Raw genomic sequence first — 20,484 nt, forward strand, 5'->3', positions numbered from 1 at the left:
TAGCAGTTATTGGCACACAAAAGTATGGTTTTAACACAAATTCTTGCAGAGCACACTTTCCAGCTTCCTACTCTATTACTGGCTTGTTAGTCTTGGCATTTTGAGCTGGCAAAAACATTTCGGCAATTTCTTTGCTGCTTTTATATAGGCTATTGACCGCACCCAAAGTTACCACTCATGGGTGACCCTGTACAAGAGATTCGACTCAATGTCCGACATTAAGGGATTAGTCCAAATGCCAATGTCACGCTGAAAAAAAATACAGCTATTAACTGTGTTACTCACTCATGAGCAAAATATACAAAAATGGGCACCTGAGCAAATCATTTTCTGGAAATTACACCACATGTTTGGAACGTGCATTTTTAATGGTGTTAAGTACATAAATAAAGTAGTATTGCACATGTTTTTTCTGTGGTATTGCAGTAATTACCCTAGTATTGCAGAGGAGAGTAGTTTGGGTGCAGTGACTATACAAGAGTAAATTATGGAAAAATAAATACAAAAATTGCAAAAGTAAAAAGCCATTTTAGAAAGTTCTTTCACAGAGAACTGGGTGTGCTATTGTAGGATGGTAGGCTGCAGTCTAACAGAGAAAAATGCAGAGGAAGACACTTCCACACACAGGTTCTTCTAAAATGCTGTTTGATGATTTAAGAAGAGGTAAAAATGTTGAAACGGCATTGCAAAGCAAGTCTGGTTTTTGTGGTTGCTATAACAACCTCAAAAGTGCAAAGTGTGTGTAATCTCCTCAGAGTGGGGGAGTCCTGCTAGGGTAACTCCCAAAGTACCGTGTTAAAATAAAGATGAATTCTCTTTTTTCTTTACCACTCTGCAGGCCATGAAGAGCTCACACCCTCACATTCCCTCATTCCTCATGCTCCCATTGAACCAATGGATGTAATTATGCTTCTATTAATTATGAATATTTTATTCTGTGCTCTGTTCATATTTCAAGAGGTGCAGAGGCTGCTGTCATGAGACCTCTTCTTTTTTTGTGAAAATATTTTCATTAGAATTGTCAACTATGTGGCACAGTATTATACAGTACTGTCTTTAATGTACAAAAATGATGTTTTTGTTGCATATCAGCCATACACAAACATAATGATGAACAAATAGTGTTTCTCAAAATTAAGTACAAGCTCTTTGAAAATGAAAAGGCTTCATAAATGTAGCAAATGAATATTATTATTATTATTATTATTATTATTATTAGTATTCATTTAATGTTTATTTAACAGACATTTATTTATGATTATTTAACAGATAAAGCGTTGCCACCAAAGAGAAAATGTGATATATATGAGATATCTAGCTTCAGCTAATTTGCTGTCTTATAAACAACACAACAAGAACTAGAAAAGCACTTGGAGAGCGCAGACCTCCGCCAAGGCAGATCAGTGCCCCCCCGATCACCACCAAAATTTTTTCCTTGTGCCAGTATGAACATTTCCTGAAATTTTCATCCAAATGCATCCATAACTTTTAGAGTTATCTTGCACATGGACAGACAGAAAGACAGACAGAAAGACAGACAAACCAACGCTGGCAAAAACATTACCTCCTTGGCGGTGGTAAATATCAAACAAGATTAAGAACCACAGTTTCCATGTCTGTTAGTTACTTGTATTGTGTATTGTGTCCACCGATGATCATTTCAAGTCTTTGATAAAGGATTAAAGTTGGTCTATCAAACATACGGCCTGTGGGCCAAAACCAGCCCACCAAAGGGTCTAATCCCGCCCATGGGATGAATTTGTGAAATGCAAAAATTACAATGAAGATATTACCAAACAAAGGTGGGTGAATCATTTTAGTTCAGTGGGTCAGACCGGTAAAATACTATCATAATCACCTGCAAGTTGATTGGACAGTGTGCAGGATACCTTTTTTCTTCTTCACTCGTACCTCATTCTCCTATGCACCTGTCCTCTGAAGACTTTAGGTGTGCACTAGCCTCCATACATTCTCATCATAATAACCTATAAATAATGACAACTCCAAATTTTTCTCTTTGTTTTAGTGTTAAAAAAATTTAAATGTTTACATTTACAAGCAATCCTTTCAGGAAAAAAAGGGAATAACATGAGTCACCTAAAATGTCTTCAGAAAGATAAATTCAATTTGAACAATATTCTTCCTGGTACAAATTTTTTTTGTGTATCTGTGAACTATAAGGTGTTATGTACATATGAAAATGATAAGCTGAAGCTTAATTTTAAAATTGCACTTATATTTCAGGCTGTTCATGGTTGTTCATGTGATTCACATTTTTAAAGGATAGTTTGTAAACATTTTCATAATGTAATTTTACTCCTCTCATTCTGAAAATACGCGAAAGAGATTGGGCAGTAGCTGGATGGGAGTGTGGGGTCTTTTCCTGGTTTTAATGACACAGTAATGTTAGTTAAGTTCATATTTGTAGGTATTGTGTGTGTAGCTTACCGGCCGACAGGCCATAAGCTATTGTCGTCATGCAGCATCGTCGTCGTCTGTCGTCGTCATCTGTTGTCGTCATCTGTTGTCATCATCTGTTGTCATCTGTCGTCGTCGTCTGTTGTCGTCTGTTGTCGTCTGTTGTCCGTCTGTCGTCATCGTCTGTCGTCCGTAACAAAAATTTCAATTGTCTTGTTCTCTGAAACTACAATTCCGATTGACTTCAAACTTGGTATACAGCTTCTTTATGATGATGTCAACACAAGGTATTGAAATTATTTCCATCCGGATCTGATTCTGGATTTGGTGCGACTTTGAAAAATTTTCCCATTATAAGAGGTAGGAAGTGATATCAAGTTGGAATTTGAATATTTTACAGATCTGATTGGAATATGACCAAAACATGGGCTATTTCTGTCATATAATAAATACACATAACTGGGTGATAATAAATGGCATCTGGATAGATTTCACAAAGCTTTTAATTTGGCTGGTAAGCTACAGAGCCATTGGTCCTATTTTTCTCCTTTATTTCTAATATCATTTTGTAGAAAGTTGGTGCCAGAATAGTCAAGAATTCTTTGTAGAATTCCGCTGGAAAACCGTCTGGACCTGGGGCTTTATTATTGGGCATATGTTGAAGAGATTCTTGGAGTTCACCAACAGAGAGAGGTGAGTCCAGAGATGTTCTCTGTTCCTGTTGTAATGTTGTCGCCGCTCCCAGAAAGGACCCGTTGTTTTGTCCTGCTTTGTCCCATCTTGTTCTGCATAGCTGCCTCCAATGTAATCCAGCACCATTGTTTGGTACCGGCTCTACTGCTGAAGATGCAGGGAGCCCTGTCAAGAGCCACCCTGGGCATCCAAGTGGTGCGTTTCGGTGCGCTCGGACAAAATCATTCAAACACTCTCCACCCATGCAAACGGGAAAATTGGAATATTAACGCTGGTTTTGCTTCTTTTTGAGTAGATCTGATTCCTCATTTGGTGAGTTTGGTTAAGTTTTGCATGCTTTATTTTTGCTTTATTGCTTGCTGTATTATTATTATAATTGCTGTGATTATTTTATTATTTGCTTTGCATGTAACGTATATTTGCTGTGCATGGCTTATGTTTTTGATTTGCATGATGCCATTTATTTCAAGTGGTGCTCACTGCAAAAACAAAAGGGTGGAGCTGGTCCAGAGGGGTGGAGCTGTACCAGTATCAATCCCACCCACCACCAGAATCAGCCACGCCCACCAGTTCCAAAGAGGCCCTTCAGGAAGCGTTCTCCAATCTGTACATCTGTGGCGCCACAGCCAAATAGCCAAAGATATAGGCTATTTGTGAAAGACTGTGATTCAGGCTGTTAGTGAATTAATTTCAGTGACATCACATTAATCACTGTCATAACATCTGGCCTAAGTTACCCAGTTAAGCATATAGAAGTGTACGGATTCCTAGTCTGTTAACTGTTCATATGGGATTATTGTCTGTGCATTGAACCAAAATCACACAATCCACAGTGTTAAAGGACATTAGTCTCCTCTGACTATCAGCTCTGTCCCGTGTTCATAGTTATAATAGATGCTTGCTCTATTCAGTCAGATAGTGTAGTGTGTATTAATGTATGAAGTAGGTGTTTAGTGATCCAGTCCCTCCTCCAGTATTATGTGTTGTTCTCTAGCAGAGCAGGACAGATAGTGTAGTTAGTAAAGATGTTTGGTGCTGATGCAGGTGACCAGGGTACGGTTCAGAGCTTGATTTTTCGTATTTATACACACAGTAGGACAGATGGACGAAGAGATTTTGCAGACCAATAAGCCTTAGAATAGCCTATTTATCCAAAAAGAATTACTTGGGGCCTAATATTCACAGCATCATCAGTAAAATCCTGGATGCCCCTGTCCCCTCCCTGATGGAGATCTGCAACCACTGGTGTCCTCCAGGGCCGTCAGTGTCATAAAGCTTTCATCACCCTTCTGCCCATGGTCTGGTTCCCCTTCTGCCATCTGGGAACAACTATCATAATCCCCACTCCAGATATAGTAGGGTACTGAAATATATTCAGGCAATCAATATTATTATTGAACTAATAATAATAATAATAATTATTATTATTATTATTAATTATTATTTTTATCATTATGTATTCTTGATTCAGTATCTCTGAGGCACTGTTACCCGCTTTAGAAATGGTAGTAGAGAAAGAGAAATGAAAACTGAAGTAATTTTGTAACCTTGTATCTTGTGTCCTAATTGTTCCTCATCATCATATTCTGCGTGGTCTCCTCAAAGACTCCATTCATTATTCACAAGGGGTTGATGAACTGTTTGTTGAAAATGAAAATGTTGTGGATCAAGTGCTATGCAGAGCTCAACCAATTTTAATTATTTATTTAAGAAAAACACACTTCATTAGAGTAAGGCATATTTGGTATGTTCACCAACACAGCCTCTGGATTATTTTAATGCAGGACTACTGTCAGGAAGCTAATATCCATACAGATTTCACACTGTCATTCACTGTATATTCAGCTAATTTGAATAGTTGTATGGATTAAGAGGGTATTTGGACAGACATGCATGTTAGGTTTATTGCTAAATGGCCTACAGGAGTGAAAGGGAGTGTGAATGATTATCTATGTATATAGTCTGTGCTCTGTGATTGGCTGGTGACCAGCCAGTCGTGTACCCTGCCTCTCCACTAAGTCTGCTGAGACATCCCCCCCACAGCCGTTGTGAGGCTAAATGATACTGAAGAATGAACAACTGAGTGTTTATAGTGGACCGGCCAAGTATCCAAAAAGCATCCAGATTTGATTTTATGGGCATTTGATGTTAATGCCAGGTATCTTTGATTTTTGAAAATTTACAAATGTTATGACAAACAATTCAAGGATGGATGCTATGCTTAACTTTCAGTTTTTAAGTAACTCAGATGGTCATCAATTGGAGCCTTAAACTTGGTCATGAAACATTTCAGGAAAAGAAGAGACAACACAAAAGGAGTTACACATGGCAACAATAACCATGTTTAATGCAGCCAGGGAACAGGAACAATTTGGCCACGGACATAGAGAAAAAAGACATGAGGAACACAAGAACAGGAGGAGAAAGGTTCCCAGAGATGTCTGCTACTGTTGTGGTCAACTTGGACACTGGATACGCAAATGTCCCATGACAACATCATTAACTCCAGTAAACACATCAGACTGAGGATGGTTGGGGATGGTCGGAGGGAGATGGATTCCTGCTGACAAGCTGAACCAACCTGTGAAATCAAAGGAAGGTACTGCACCATACACACACACACACACACACACACACACACACACACACACACACCTTAACATATGTTCAGTACACATCTGAACATTTCAAGGAGTTTTCACAACACATATTGATCATTGAAAAACAAAATGTTATATTCCTAGTTGACTCAGGGGTCACACACTCTGTGATAAAAGCCTTTGAGTTAAGTCCAAAATCAAAACTGAGCGGAAATTAAGTGCACTCTGTTGGTTCATCAGGTCAAACAATTAGAGAAAACACTACCATCCCACTTAGATGTGAGGATGAGCCAAATACAAATTTCAGACATACATTTTTATTGTCCAAAGTCTGTCCCATAAATCTAATGGGCAGAGATTTGACATGCAAATTAGACCTTTGTCTGATCTCAACCTCAGAAGGTATCCAAGTTCAGACTATCATACCTGGAGCTTAATTTTTCCCACTCCTTTGTTAACCAAACTCCAAACCTGCTGTATGCATATCAATGGAAATTGCAACAGTCTGTTCTGAGCTTGTTACAGAAGCCAGAAATAGGGTTTTACCAATTGCAACAGATTTCATGACACCAGAGGATCTGCATTGTATCTCTATGTGTCAACAGGACCTGATGACCCATATGAGGAAGACTGGTTGTGAGAGAGAGCTGATGAGCTTTCACTAACACACACATATACTGGACACAACACAGGTGTGCTGTATCAGTCTCTCTCACACCAGCTAAACTTTACTTGTACACCATGGACCATTTGGTCCCACATATCAAACTTACAAAACACGCATCAGATAACTGGGGTGATATTGGCCCATTTATAATATGTCAGCGCGCAGCCAATTAGCAAATAACATCTGATCAATCTATTTTATATTCATTGTCACTGCAGTGTTACTCTTAAGAATTTACCATCTATTGTGCGCACTCAAAGAACAATCCAGCTGGTGCCTGAAAGCACTTCTAAAAGTTTTTTTTTCATTCTTTGTTTGTCTGTCTGTCTGTTTGTTTTCATTTTTTCCTTTTTTTGGCTGAAATGCAAGCTGCAGCTATTTCTGCCCTACAAGAAGTCCATAAGACACTGTGGGCTGTAAGTAAATATGATGTTGGTCTAATCAAAGACTGTGAACCTATTGTGATCACTTCAAGACTTGACTTTAGACCTTGCAAGGCACAATATCCACTAAAACAAGAAGTCATTGATGGTATAACGCCAGTCTTTGAATCTCTTAAAGCAGCAGGAGTAATTATTGCCTGTGATGATTCTCCAGTGCACGCACACCCTTGTTTCCTGTTAAGAAAATCAGAGACAAAGAACAACCAACAGAATGGTGTTTTGTTCAGGATCTGCAAGCAATAAATGCAGCAGTCAAGCCTAGAGCCTCAAATGTACAAGACCCTTGTACCATCTTGTCTCAAGTTCCATCGAATGCAAAATTCTTTTCAGTTATGGATCTTTCAAACGCTTTCTTTAGTGTCCCTCAGACAGTTCATCAGACAGCCAATTCTAGTTTTCCTTTAACCTCAGTGGACAAGGCTACACATTCACCTGTCTATGCCAAGGATACTTTCAAAGTCCATCCATCCATCCATCCATCCATCCATCCATCCATCCATTATCCACTGCTTATCCAGGGCCGGGTCACGGGGGCAACAGTCTAAGTAGGGATGCCTAGACTTCCCTCTACCCAGACACCTCCTCCAGCTCTTCCGGGGGGACCCCGAGGCATTCAAGGTCAAGGTCAAGGTAAACTTTATTATCCCCGAGGGGCAATTTGTTTTACAGCCAGCAGTTTCACACAGACAACAAACCAACAGTAAATACAATAAATAATCCATTAAAAACAATAGCACCAACATTACAAAGAGTTATTCAGCAGAACAATGGCTGCCGGAACCAAAGAATTCCTCATCCTATTGGTCCTACATTTAGGAATACTGTATCTGCGACCTGATGGAAGCAACCTGAGCTTATCATAAAGGGGATGACTGGGATCATCCAGGACTGACTGAGCCTTCTTCAGAGTCTGCCTCTGGTACAACACAGTCAGGTCAGTGAGAGTGTTCCCAGGCCAGCCAAGAGACATAGTCTCTCCAATGTGTCCTAGGTCTTCCCCGAGGCCTCCTCCCGGCGGGACATGCCCGGAACACCTCCCCAGGGAGGCGTCCAGGAGGCATTCAAAACAGATGCCCGAGCCACCTCAGCTGGCCCCTCTCGATGTGGAGGAGCAGCGGCTCTACACTGAGCTCCTCCCTGGTGGCTGAGCTTCTCACCCTATCCCTAAGGGTGCACCCAGCCACCCTACGGAGGAAACTCATTTCGATTGCTTGTATCTGGGATCTTGTCCTTTCGGTCATGACCCAAAGCTCATGACCATAGATGAGGGTAGGAATGTAGATTGACCGGTAAATCGAGAGCTTTGCCTCTCGGCTTTCAAAGTCCCACCATTTATAATGAAGCTGTCAGACAAAGTCTTTAATCTATTGTTCTCTCTTGAGGAGCAGTGTGAGGAGAACACAATCAAACTCTTGAAACATCTGAGACACATTAGATATTCACAGTGGTGGTCACAAAGCCAGCTTGGTAAAACTTCAATTTGTCCAGGAAAAGGTTGTTTTCTTGGGTCATGTCATCACTTCTTAAAGGTGCGGGAGACTTTTGTGACCAATTTTTCATCAAATGTGTCAAACCTCAGTCATAGCCTAAGTATCACAAATATGTAAGTCTTTCTGTGATTACTCACCTGAATCTCTTGCATTACAGTGAACAATTTTGAATTGCCATCCACCATAAGCAAACCATATGTTTACAAACAGAGTCGGGAGGTAACTCGGGCATCTTTGGAATTTTATTTGCAAATGAAATGTATTATTCAGCAGTTTAAGTTTGTAGCTGATCACTTTTTGGCTGTGTTTATGATGTCTGTTTGTGTGTGGAAGTGGGTGGTCTTGGAACCCTTTGACCTCTGAGCACAATAATGATGCAGACACATTTTATCAAGTGATTCAAGCAATTCATTTCTTTTTTCATTTGGCCATCAAGGGTTTACACTTAAACTTAAAACGTACTTGTAGTGAATTTTTATTGCTAGCTATCTCAAAAAATCGTACTAACATATTTTGTCGTGACATGCATTGTGGGAAGCAAAGGCTCACGCTTCCACTGTCAGCGCAACCTTATGATATTATGTGGATGAAAAAAACACAACGTGGAAATGGCTGGAGGAATATGCATAGAGGGAAGGGAGCTCCTGCCGTTTCTGCCTCATGTCTGTAACAGCTGCCACTGCCAGACAGTGACACGAACCGGCGTTTCCCACAGTGCACGTTGCGACAAAATTCCAAAGATACCTGAGTGACCTCCCGGCTCTGTTTGTAAACAATGGTGTGTTTATGGTGGATGGCACTTTGAAATTGTTCACCGTGATGGAAGAGATTCAGGCGAGTAATCACAGAAAAACTTACAGATTGTTGTTACTTAGGCTATGAGTAGGTTAGGTTTTACAGATTTGATGAAGAATTGGTCACAAAAGTCTCCCGCACTTTTAAGGGAAGACTGTTTCACCTAAAAGAATAGATGCAATTCAGAATCTTCCAAAACCGATTACTGAATAAACAAAAACAGATGTTGTCGGTTCTTAGGATATGCTCTTATTGTACACAATTCATTGCCATTCTTGAAGCTCGGCTCACCTCTCTCATTCATGGCAAAGGTCTACTATCACAAGGTAAGATCACATGGACTCTTGAAACTGAGCAATCCTTCACTGAACTAAAGCTTGCCTTACAAACTGCCTGACTTTGGGTCTGCCTGATCCTACCAGGCCTTTTATTCGAACTGTCGATGAAAAAAAAAAAAAAAAAAAAAAAAAAAAAAAAACGGATGTATGACTTCTGTCTTGTTGCAGGATCACAGAAATAAACTATGCCCTGTAGCTTATTTCTCTGCAAAACTGGATCCAGTGGCTGGAGGTCTCCCAAGATGTCTCAGAGCTGTGGCTGCTGCTGAGAAAGCTGTTAAGGCCTCCAGAGACATTGTGGGCTAATGTAACTCTCCTGGTTCCACATGCTGTGTCCATGATTTTACTTGAACAGAAGACTTCTCTGAAGAAGAAGACTAAGAGCAGTTCAGAAGCCCCTATGAAAAGAATTACAACAAGGACCATGATGTCACCCAGTACGGCGCAGCCAGGGCCCCACCCTGGAGCCGGGCCTGGGGTTGGGGCTCGAAAGCGAGCACCTGGTGGCCGGGCCTATGCCCACGGGGCCCGGCTGGGCACAGCCTGAAGGAGTGATGTGGGCCCATCCTTCGGTGGACCCACCACCTGCCGAGGGAACCATAGGGGCCGGGTGCATTGTGGATTGGGTGGCAGTCGACGGCAGGGGGCTCAACGACCTGATCCCCGGACGCAGAGTCTAGCTCTTGGGACATGGAATGTCACTTCGCTGGAGGGGAAGGAGCCGGAGCTTGTGAGGGAGGTTGAGAGATACCGTCTAGATATAGTCAGGCTCACCTCCACACACAGCTTGGGCTCCGGAACCCAACCCCTCGAGAGGGGCTGGACTCTCCACTTCTCTGGTGTTGCCCGCGGTGAGAGGCAGCGGGCTGGCATGGGCTTGCTTATAGCCCCTCAGCTCAGCCGCCATGTGTTGGAGTTCACCCCGGTGAACGAGAGGGTCGCGTCCCTGCGCCTTCGGGTCAGGGACAGGTGCCCCACTGTTGTCTCGGCCTATGGGCCGAACAGCAGTGCAGAATACCTGGCCTTCTTGGAGTCCTTGGGAGGGGTGCTGGATGGTGCTCCGACTGGGGACTCCATTGTTCTCCTGGGTGACTTCAACACTCACTTGGGCAATGACAGTGAGACCTGGAGGGGGGTGATGGGGAAGAACGGCCTCCCCGATCTGAACCCGAGTGGTGTTTTGTTATTGGACTTCTGTGCTAGTCACAGTTTGTCCATAACGAACACCATGTTCGAACACAAGGATGTCCATAAGTGCACTTGGCACCAGGACACCCTAGGTTGGAGGTCGATGATCGACTTTGTTGTCGTGTCATCAGACCTCCAACCACGTGTTTTGGACATTCGGGTGAAGAGAGGGGCAGAGCTGTCAACCGATCACCACCTGGTGGTGAGTTGAATCCGCTGGCAAAGGAGGAAGCCGGACAGACTCGGCAGGCCCAAACGTGTTGTGAGGGTCTGTTGGGAACGTCTGGCAGAGCCCGATGTCAGTGTGGTCTTTAACTCTCACCTCCGGGAGAGCTTCTCCCAGGTCCCGGGGGAGGTTGGGGACATTGAGTCTGAGTGGACCATGTTTTCCACCTCCATTGTCGAAGTGGCTGCGCTGTGGCCGCAGGGTCTCCGGTGCTTGTCGTGGTGGCAATCCCCGAACCCGGTGGTGGACCCCGGAAGTAAGGGATGCTGTCAAGCTGAAGGACTGTTATCAAGCCTTGTTGGCTCATGGGACTCCGGAGGTGGCTGATGGGTACCGGAAGGCCAAGCATGCTGCAGCCTGAGCGGTTGTGGAGGCAAAAACTCGGGTCTGGGTGGAGTTTGGGGAGACCATGGAGGAGGAATATCGGTTGGCCTCGAGGAAATTCTGGCAAACCGTTCGGCGCCTCAGGAGGGGAAAGCAGTTCCCCACCAACACTGTTTACAGTGGAAGTGGGGAGTTGCTGACCTCGACTGGGGATGTTGTCGGACGGTGGAAGGAATATTTCGAGGATCTCCTCAATCTCACTGCCAAGTCTTCCATGGAGGAAGCAGAGGCTGAGGTCTCAGAGGTGGACTCGTCCATCACCCAAGCTGAAGTCACCGAGGTGGTTGGCAAGCTCCTCGGTGGCAGGGCACCAGGGGTGGATGAGATTCGCCCTGAGTACCTCAAGTCTCTGGATGTGCAAGGACTGTCTTGGCTGACACGTCTCTGTAATATCACGTGGCAGTCGGGGACAGTACCTCTGGATTGGCAGACCAGGGTGGTGGTCCCCCTTTTTAAGAAGGGGGACCGGAGGATGTGCTTCAATTACAGGGGGATCACACTCCTCAGCCTCCCAGGGAAAGTCTATTACAGGGTACTGGAGAGGAGGATCCGACCGATAGTCGAACCTCGGATCCAGGAGAAACAATGTGGTTTTCGTCCTGGTCGCAGAACACTGGACCAGCTCTATACCCTCCATCGGGTGCTTGAGGGTTCGTGGGAGTTCGTCCAACCAGTCCACATGTGTTTTGTGGATTTGGAGAAGGCGTTCGACCACGTCCCTCGTGATATCCTGTGGGGGGTGCTTCGGGAGTATGGGGTCCGGGGCCCTTTGCTAAGGGCAGTCCGGTCCTTGTATGACCAAAGCAGGAGCCTGGTTCACATTGCCGGCAGTAAGTCAGACCTGTTCCAGGTGCATGTTGGACTCCGGCAGGGCTACCCTTTGTCACCGGTTCTGTTCATAATTTTCACGGACAGAATTTCTAGGCGCAGCCAGGGGCCAGAGCGGGTCCAGTTTGGGGACCACAGGATTTCATCTCTGCTTTTTGCGGATTATGTTGTCCTGTTGGCCTCATCGAGCCTGGACCTTCAGCGTGCCCTGGGGCGGTTTGCAGCCGAGTGTGAAGCGAACGGGATGAGGATCAGCACTTCCAAATCCGAGGCCATGGTTCTCGACCGGAAAAAGGTGGTTTGCCCTCTCCGGGTAGGTGGGGAGCCCTTGCCCCAAGTGGAGGAGTTTAAGTATCTTGGGGTCTTGTTCACGAGTGAGGGAAGAATGGAGCGTGAGATTGACAGACGGATCGGTGCAGCGTCTGCAGTGATGTGGTCGCTGTACCAGTCTGTCGTGGTGAAGAAGGAGCTGAGCCGAGAGGCAAAGCTCTCGATTTACCGGTCAATCTACGATCCTACCCTCACCTATGGTCATGAGCTTTGGGTCATGACCGAAAGGACAAGATCCTGGATACAAGCGTTCGAAATGAACTTGGTGGCTGGGCGCACTCTTAGAGATAGGGTGAGGAGCTCAGTCACCAGGGAGGAGCTCAGAGTAGAGCCGCTGCTCCTCTGTGTCGAGAGGGGCCAGCTGAGGTGGCTAGGCCATCTGTTTCGGATGCCTCCTGGACGCCTCCCTGGGGAGGTGTTTCGGGCATGTCCCGCCGGGAGGAGACCTCGGGGAAGACCTAGGACACGCTGGAGAGACTATGTCTCCCGGCTGGCCTGGGAACGCCTCGGGGTCCTCCCGGAAGAGCTGGAGGAGGTGTCTGGGGAGAGGGAAGTCTGGGCATCCCTGATTAGACTGTTACCCCCGTGACCTGGCCCCGGATAAAGCGGAGGATAATGGATGGATGGAAGAAGACTTCTCATCTCTCCACAGCATGATGGTTAAGATATAATGTTGTGCTTCTAGAAATGAAATTTTGATCCCAAAATCAGTTGCTTTTTGTTCACACTAACAATTCACATTCTGTCTTTCTAGGAAATGCAAGAGCTGATGCCGCAGCAGAAAGAGCAACCCTCCAACCCTCCTGCTCTGATACTTTGCTTGTCTCAATTTCTGCTTCTATTCCCAACTCTCTCACAGCAATACAGGCATTTGCCACACCACAACAAAAGACATTGTGGAGAGGCTGTGGTGCCACATAGAGAGAAGAAGAAGACAACACATAGAGAGAAGAAGACAACAAACCCTGTCTGCCCAAACATTTCTTCCTTCACTTTGCTAAATTGACACATGGGTGTCAAAAGGGGGGAAGATGGATGCCATAATCCAACACTGGTTCACCGAGGGTTTTTCCATCTATGCGCAGAAATTGTGTCAATCATGTATGGTTTGTGCAACGCGTAATGCAGGTAGAGTCACCCCTTCCACCACCAGCTTCCACACACACTCCATGCTGTGAAGATCGTTGAGAGAGCAGCATGGGTCCACGCCACCCACTGTAGGAAGGTTCCTGAACCAACAGAGGAAACCAGCTGATAACCCAGATGACACGAGGGAGGACAACATGTGGAAAACTCCATTTGGCGATCAGGTAGCATCCACGCACATTGTGCCAAGTATGATTTATGCAGAGACCCCTGTGGACCCCATGACTGGCACTCGATTGTAGCTGCCACTGGCGAGACTTTTGCTCCATACAATGATTCCCATTTCTTAATGACAAAAATTCCAGATTCTAATGGAGTCCAGATCACCATTTCTCAAAGTCACATCTACGGATGAAGGAACATATTGGTGTGAAATTGAATATCCAACCACTGATCATCACTACCTCAAATCAGATTCGGACTCTGATAGTGACTTCTTGTAAATAATATTCTGTTAGCTTTGCTTTATTTTGTTATTTTCTTTTCATTTTCTCTTCCCCAAAATCAACCGTAATGATGATGCATTGATAAATCCATGTGAATCTATGTATCAGATTGTGGCTGTTCCCTTGTCAATTTTCATTTATTATTATTTTTTTGTTTGTTTAGTTTTACGTGATTGAGTAATCAAAAGGGGGGAATTGTAATGGAATTTTAACTTCTTTATCTAATTCCCCTCTCTGTTCCCATATCCTTTCCATAAAACCCTCCCCCACTCTATGTTAACTTTCTTGAACAACCCCCACTGGATGCTAACTTTCCCAAACACCCCCCACTGCCTGATAACTTTCCCATATTCTTACTCAAACCCCCCTATCCATCAATCAACCCATTGAAGAGACTGGAGGTGTCACCTGCAAATGGGATTCATCCTATAAAAGGTGGATCTTGTGAGAAGCTCTTTGCCTTTTCTTCACATTTGCCGCTCATGTGCAGAACTGACCTTTCTTGACAAAGAAATAAAATCTTGCCGGCTGGCAGATGTCTCTATTTCATTATTCACCAGCAGCAGAGGAAAATTTCTGTAACATCGTGAAGAAGAGACCAACTTATGCTTGGTGACTACTTTTTACATGTACAATAGGAAGCCATGCCACAGGAGGTAGAGCGGGTTGTCCAATAACCGAAGAGTTGATGGTTCGAATCCTGCTCTGTCATATGCTGTTGTGTCCTTGGGTAAGACACTTCACCCTCCTTGCCTAAAGTGCTGCTACTCACACTGGTGTATGAATGTTTGGTGGTGGTCGGAAGGGCCGTAGGCGCAAATTGGCAGCCATGCTTCCGTCAGCCTGCCCCAGGACAGCTGTCGCTTCACATGTAATTTACCACCACCAGAGTGTGAATGTGTGAGTGAATGAATAATGGATCCATAATGGATGAATAATGGCGCTTTGAGTATGCATTCATAGAAAAGCATGGTATAAATCTAATCGATTATTATTATTATTATTATTATTATTATTATTATTATTACTATTATTATTATTAGTAGTAGTAGTAGTAGTATAACAGTTCTGTATTAGTAGGTGGTGTTCATCGACCTCTCAGTTTGTTTTATTTCATGCTTGCTGAGGACCATACAACCCTCATTTGCTGAATTTGTGGCAGTTAATATTTGCATGAAATCATATACTGTGCTTGTGGAGTGTGTTTCTTCACTACTCATCTTTTAACAGAGATCTGATGCTGTATTGTAGACAGAAAAAGCAGAGAAGGCATGTATAGCTAAAAATTGTGCTGAAAACCTAAATCTACATAAGACTCACTATTGGTTTAATTGCACACGATATTTGGAATTCTTTACCTGCTTTAGCTTGCTATCAGACTGTCTTTTTTAAATACTATTCTTTACTTTATACTGTTCTTTTATACAAACCACAATCCAAGGTTATTATCGTTAATGAAAACTAACGAAATGACAAAAACTACAATTGTAAAAACATTTTCGTTAACTGAAATAAATAAAAACTATCATTAAATGAAAAAAACGATAACTAACTGAAACTGTATTGTGTGTTTACAAAACTAACTAAAACGTATGAAAGTTATGGATAAAATTCCCTTCGTTTTCATCTTTGTCAATGTCGGACTGATACGAAAGCGATTTATTTCCCTCAAGCAGTTTTAGCTGCTGGCACCATATGATATTTAACAGTCCGTCACTTCTTGTCACTTGTCATTTAGTCGTCTTCTGGTCTCCACTCTACCTGGAAACATGGAGACTAAAGTTGGGAGAAAGCAGCAGAGTCCTGTCTGGAATTTATTTGAATTGGACGGTGAAGAAGATAAATGATAAAAATAAACTAAAACTAAGCATTTAGAAAATGACAAAAACTAATAAAAATAGGACCAATGGCCCTGTAGCTTACCGGCCGACGATTGAAATTTTTTCCTCATAAGAGCCCATGTTAAATTTTCTGTAAATTCCCGGATCCAGAAGAAGATCCTGATCAGCATGTGGCCATTATGTTTTGGTCATCTCCCCATCAGGGCTGTACTGTAGAAATTTCAACTTGATATCATTTATATTTACTGAGTTATTGCATCGACCCACTTCCTATGTCTTATAATGGGGACATTTTTCAAAGTGGCACCAAATCCAGAATCAGATCTGGATCCAAATAATTTCAGTAACTTTTGTTGACATCATCATAAAGAAGCTGTATACCAAGTTTGAAGTCAATCGGAATTGTAGTTTCGGAGAAGATGAATGAAATTTTTGTAACAGACGACGACAGATGCCGCCGACGGCATGACGACAATAGCTAACAGCCTGTCGGCTGGTAAGCTAAAAACTAGCAAACCTGCTCTAAAAACTAATTAAAATTAACTGAATTAGAGAAAAAAAGCCAAAACTAAATAAAACTAAACTATAATGAAAAATCCAAAACTATTATAACCTTGCCACAGTCCACCAGTGGAGAAAAACTTATTCAAGCTTCTGTCTGAAACCTTACATTATGATTTGTGTCTCTTTTCTGAATTTGAATAATAATTAACAGTGGCTTAAATCTGTCAAGGGTGCAGCCCACTCACACACACACTTGTGGCTGAAAAAGTGAAAATAGCTCCAACACACCATGACATGCCATGACCACAGTGGGAGGCTGTGCCAGGAAGCCAGTTTTAAGGTCCTCCAGGCAACCACTAGAACATAAAAACCAACCCTAACATGAATCCAGATCAAGGGAAGGCGTTTGTCTATGTATCCACACCTTTAGAATCGCCGACTGTATTGTGACCTACTTCTGTGGAAGCCAGTCAGCACTACCCTTCGTTTTTTTTACAAACTCTGACAAAAAGCTCCTATGAGCTACTCATGCACAGAAAACCCTTCCTCCATTCCCCCCTGCCTGTTTCTAGGAGACAAAGTGACTGCATATAAGAGGTCTTTTTCTGGCTCCCTGAGGAAGGCAAGTCAAGTTTAAGGCTTGACATGGCGGCTCGTCTGCTTGCACTGGCTCTTTTGTCCATTCTCCTCCTTCAGCTTGATATGAGGCTCAGGCCCAGACCTCATCCCCATGTCCTTGGGCTCATTCTTGATTGCCCCCACTGCTCCCTCTTTAATGAGGAAGATCAAAGAGGTGCAGGCTGGGAGAATCCTGAGCCCTTCTCCCCTGCTTCATCCTCTTCACTGTGATCCTCATTGCATTTGTTCAGACTTTCTCTCTTTCCCTCTAGCACCAAGTCTTTTTTCTGAGTGGGGGGAAGATATACTGTAATAAATTGGTCATGTGGCTGGTTTCCATTTTACATTTTTCAGGTGTAATTTCCTCTGACTGTACTTAATGTGCAGGCTTTTATCATCCTTTATTTCTTTGTGCTCTGTGCTCTCTAGTGTGGCTCAGGGAGAGTGTATAAAACAACTAGAAGCACTCGGAGAGCGCAGACCTCCGCCAAGGCTGATCAGTGGCCCCCCCCGTAGGCCCCCCCACCCCCGATCACCACCAAAATTTAATCATTTCTTCCTTATCCCATTTCCAACAAACCCTGAAAATTTCATCCAAATCTGTCCATAACTTTTTGAGTTATGTTGCACACTAACGATCAGTGGCCCCCCCTTGTGGGCCCCCCCACCCCCGATCACCACCAAAATTTAATCATTTCTTCCTCATCCCATTCCAACAAACCCTGAAAATTTCATCCAAATCTGTCCATAACTTTTTGAGTTATGTTGCACACTAACGGACAGACAAACAAACAAACAGACAGACAAACAAACAAACAAACCCTGGCAAAAACATAACCTCCTTGGCGGAGGTAATTAACAGAGAACAAAAGTGCCACGTATGTGGTCCAAGCCACAATGTTAAATGTGGAAAATTATTTCTTAAAAATATTAATTAAAGTGTTAAAAGTCTATAGGTGGGTGACACAACCTACAAACATATATCTTGGGTTTATTACTTAAATATTATTTGGTCTAACAAAATAGAAACTAGTGTTAAATGAATCTTGAGTCTTCTCCCTAAACACTACACCATGCTGCCAGACAAGTTTAATCTTGGTAACATACAGTGTATAAACTCAGTACATAAATGCATTACATGACATCAGTACCTAACCGCAGTACAAAAATGCAATTCCTAAATACAGTACACAGATAGTAAGGGTGGTGCAAAAATACAATATCTAAATGTAGCACATAAATAATAACTGTAGTGGTCACTCTTCTAGTAAAAAAATAATTAAACATACATACATACATACATACATACATACATACATACATACATACATACATACATATATACGAGGGGTGTTCAATAAGTTCATGGCCTCACCCAGAACAGAACAACACAGACTGATAATTTATATTTTATTTTTCAACATAATCTCCATTTACAGCAATGCACTTGGTCCATCGATGTTCAAGCATCACTATCCCATCACGAAAGAATGTAACATCCTGTATTATAACAACCAGTATTTCTGGGTGAGGCCATGAACTTATTGAACGGCCCTCGTACATACATACATACATACACACACTGTTGGCATTAGTAAAATTGTGTAAGATATCATTTAATGCGGTTACTGTAATAATTATATGTACCAAATGCTCATGTTGCCAACAGGCAGTATCACTCAATTTTGATATCTCGTATTAGTAACATGAAACACATATTCTCAGTAATAAAAGAAACAATACAGATTGTTGAACTTAAACTTAAGGTGTGCTTGCAAAAGTTGCTAGCCTCATATTCCCTTCCAGCATCTTTCAGCATGCGTGTAAAATGTGAAGATATCATATGGCTAAGCCAATATCAGCAGGAAACCACACTCCCGCCACTCCATACAATCAGCTTAGCACAAGTCTGTCAATGATTTTTGGTATAGAGATAACATGACATGGTATTACCATTTAGAAAAGAGGCTCAGCAGATGAATTACCCCAGGTAAAACAAATAACGTATATATGCGATCACCTGATGTGCCCCTTAATTTAGGGGGAACCCAAGTTACATTATACATATATATTGGGAGTGGAACACACACACACGTACGCACGCACACACACACACACACACACACACACACACACACACACACACACACACACACACACACACACACTTTTATATATGTGCAGTCTGATATACAAAGACTGTATATAAAAAAAAAATAGGACCAATGGCCCTGTAGCTTACTGGCCAAATTAAAAGCTTTGGGAAATGTATCCAGATGCCATTTATTATCACCCAGTAATGTGTATTTATTATATTACAGATATAACCCATGTTTTGGTCATATTCCAATCAGATCTGTAAAAAATTCAAATTCCAACTTTATATTATTGATACTTACTGATTCATTGGATCAGTCGACTTCCTATGTGTTATAATGGTAAAATTTGTCAAAGTCGCACCAAATCCAGAATCAGATCCGGATGGAAATAATTTCAATACCTTGTGTTGACATCATCATAAAGAAGCTGTATACCAAGTTTGAAGTCAATCAGAACTGTAGTTTGGGAGAAAAGACAATTGAAATATTTTCCTCATAAGAGCCCATGTTAAATTTTCTGTAAGTTCCCGGATACAGAAGAAGATCCTGATCAGCGTGTGGCCATTATATTTTGGTCATCTCCCCATCAGGGCTGGACTGTAGAAATTTACACTGGATATCATTTATATTTACTGAGTTATTGCAGCGATCCACTTCCTATCTTTTATAATGGCAAAATTTTTCAAAGTGGCAAGAAATCCAGAATCAGATCTGGATCCAAATAATTTCTTTAACTTTTGTTGACATCATCATAAAGAAGCTGTATACCAAGTTTGAAGTCAATCAGATTTGTAGTTTAAGAGAAGAAGACAATTGAAGTTTTTGTAACGGATGACAGACGATGACAGACGACGATGACGCTGACGGACGCTGCATAACGACAATAGCTTATGGACTGTTGGCTGGTAAGCTAAGAATAGGACCAATGGCCCTGTAGCTTACTGGCCAAATTAAAAGCTTTGTGAAATTTATCCAGATGCCATTTATTATCTGTCAGTTCTGTGTATTTATTATATTACAGAAATAGCCCATGTTTTGGTCATATTCCAATCAGATCTGTAAAAAATTTCAATTCCAACTTGATATCATTGATACTTACTGATTGATTGTATCGATCCACTTCCTGTCTCTTATAATTGGAAAATTTGTCAAAGTTGCACCAAATCCAGAATCAGATCCGGATGGAAATGATTTCAATACCTTGTGTTGACATCATCATAAAGAAGCTGTATACCAAGTTTGAAGTCAATCAGAACTGTAGTTTCGGAGAAGAAGACGATTGAAAATTTTTCCCCATAAGAGCCCATGTTAAATTTTCCGTAAGTTCCCGGATCCAGAAGAAGATCCCGATCAGCATGCGGACATTATGTTTTGGTCATCTCCCCATCAGGGCTGTACTGTAGAAATTTCAACTTGATATCATTTATATT

At 42.5% G+C, this 20,484-nt stretch overlaps 1 long non-coding RNA gene across 1 annotated transcript; it reads left to right on the top strand.

Annotated features, from left to right (window-relative positions):
- Positions 1 to 4,800: 4,800 nt before the first annotated feature.
- On the top strand, positions 4,801 to 13,531 carry LOC115432863 (uncharacterized). Its single transcript, XR_003937263.1, has 2 exons — positions 4,801 to 5,710; positions 13,155 to 13,531. It is a non-coding gene; the product is annotated as an uncharacterized LOC115432863 (long non-coding RNA).
- Positions 13,532 to 20,484: the final 6,953 nt, after the last annotated feature.

This window comes from Sphaeramia orbicularis, chromosome 14 (genome assembly GCF_902148855.1).
Source record: "Sphaeramia orbicularis chromosome 14, fSphaOr1.1, whole genome shotgun sequence".
Classification (NCBI taxonomy): Eukaryota; Metazoa; Chordata; class Actinopteri; order Kurtiformes; family Apogonidae; genus Sphaeramia; species Sphaeramia orbicularis.